Genomic DNA, 2309 nt, shown 5'->3' with positions numbered 1-2309 from the left:
CAACGCTGCCAGTTCTGTTAGCTCTACGCCTGCTGAAGACCCGAACGTCCATCCCCGTGAACACTGGGACAGAACTCAGTGGGAAAGGACATTGTTGTGATTTCTTACTTCAACCGTTGCGTATATTAGCCGCAACACATGAATCAAGATGCTATGACCGAAAAGATTTGATTGACAGATGACTGTTGATATATGATTGGCAGAATTTAGGTGTTCAAGCTGACGGATAACTAACTGGCCTGCAGAAGATAATGGAAAAAAAACAGATTTTTAGACAAGATTTTTTAATGATAGAAATGTTTTCGGCCAATATGGTCTGATAAAGAGTACATTTATATACATGTTTAAGCCAGAATGATTTGACATTTAAATATGATTTCCCTATGACTTTAAAGTGCAGAGGGTGGGTCTTTTAATAAATCCTCCACAGTACCTTTAAAATTTCCATGGAAAATATACACACTGCAAAAAATGAAACATACGGCAGTCACTTTGTGTCAAGTCTACTTTCCCTTGATTTGAGGAGACAAATAAAAGACAATTTACCAGCAGAATATCATGACTTATGTTTAGAGTAATGATAAAAAAGGAATATTAAATGTATTTCAAGTGCATAATATCAAATTATCATATTTTATCTTCCAGATCAACGTATTTACCTGATAAGATTAAGGACAAACACACTTGATAAGAGCAGTTTTAATAGATTTAGCTCAGTTTTTGCAGTGCGATTGGGAAACATTGTTTTCAGCAAACATTAATCTTCTCTTTGTGAACTCATTGAGTCTCCATCGATCTGTTCGTTCTGAATTTCACTGAGCCTCTGGTTCCGATCCGCACCTCATATTGTTTGCAGATTAAACAGGCTAATAAAACTCTGATAGCATCCGATGCAACATATCTGTTTAAAACTAATATTTTCCCAAAGTTTACGGGATTATAAGAAGTCATGTGTGTATTTTGTCTGGAGGAGAGTTTTTTTCTACTGAATGCAGGAGGAAACGCCTATTTCAAAAGGAATTGGTTTAGATTTCAAGTAATGCAGTGTCCTGCAGCCGGTTACCATGGAGACCCTGGGAACTGTTGTTTGTAGGATAAATTTGCTCAAATCCGTTTATATTGTTCCTCGGTGTAGAAACCCAATCATTTAGAGAAGGTGTACTTTCTTTTTACCCGGACTGTGTGTAGGTTTAATTAAAGGTGATTTATTTCACTGCTTACATCATCATCATCATCATCATCATTGCAGAGTTCTGTTTAATGAGATAAAGTTCAGATTTATCTTAGATTCTTTGAATTCAGGCCAATTTAATGCTTCGGCTGCAGGGACTGATTTGCATACATGTTGACCCATAATAGGTTTGGTGGTTTTTCACAGAACTTTAAGTGCTGTTGGAGGGCGTAAAGGTTTCCCAGAGTTAAAAAAACAGTTGTTTTAAAACACATTCATCACCAGGAACATAAAGAATCCATCCTCACATCAATAAACCATTAAATTGCCTCTAGAGACGTAAAGCTGGTGGTGGGAAGCTCCTTCCTTTGAGCGTGATGAGTCTCATGTCCATCAAAACGTTCGAGCTGTTGGCGCATTTAGGAGGGGAGAGAAAGGAGAGAAGTTCCTGTGGAACCGGGACATCTGACCGCTTCGTGTCGACAGAATATCTGAATCTTTATCCTTATCTCCCTTTTATCTCCTCTTTCTTTCATCTTTTCTCCTTTTTTCCTGTTCTACTTACATTGCAGTGTCCATACAATCTGTAAACCTCCCTGCATAATTATAATAAAGCTATTTATATGCATAAATCAAGCAGAACACTATGGGGATAGCTGTACTGCTCCACTTGTGAAAGTAAAATCTGTTGGACTCTTTTTGGCATCAAGACAATTGTTCTTATTGCAACATTGCCAGACAGGACAGTTAAAAAAAAAGGAATATCTGAATCTGATTTTAAAGTCGCAGCTTTAGGCTGAAACATCTGCTGATGGTTCTTTATGCAGCGTTTGAAAAAAGTTATTTTGCTGAATATTGTCTGTATATTTAGAGGAATTCGGGGATGTTTATAAGAAAATCTGGATCTGTTTCAACTTTGAATTACAAAAAAATCTGTATCTGGTTAATATGAACCTAATTGTGCTTTCTGGACATAAAATCAAATAATTTAATTAAATTCATTATAAATGCAAATATGGGGTCAGAATTCTGCCAAAAGTGCAAATACTCTTAGGATCAGTTTTATTTACAACAGACGTAAACTACTGTAATCTACGGAAGCCCTTAAAGACAAGAGCAAAAAAAATAAATAAATAAA

The 2309-nt window shown here is 36.2% G+C and overlaps 1 protein-coding gene across 1 annotated transcript in view; it reads left to right on the top strand.

Moving 5' to 3' along the window:
• sntg2 (syntrophin, gamma 2) overlaps positions 1-2309 on the top strand; it is an 87181-nt gene that overhangs the window by 62541 nt on the left and 22331 nt on the right. The window lies entirely within an intron of this gene.

This window comes from Cyprinodon variegatus, unplaced genomic scaffold, assembly GCF_000732505.1.
Source record: "Cyprinodon variegatus isolate N-32 unplaced genomic scaffold, C_variegatus-1.0 Scaffold133, whole genome shotgun sequence".
Classification (NCBI taxonomy): Eukaryota; Metazoa; Chordata; class Actinopteri; order Cyprinodontiformes; family Cyprinodontidae; genus Cyprinodon; species Cyprinodon variegatus.
Note: the sequence above shows the minus strand (reverse complement) of the source record. Positions and strands in the feature narration are given on the sequence as shown.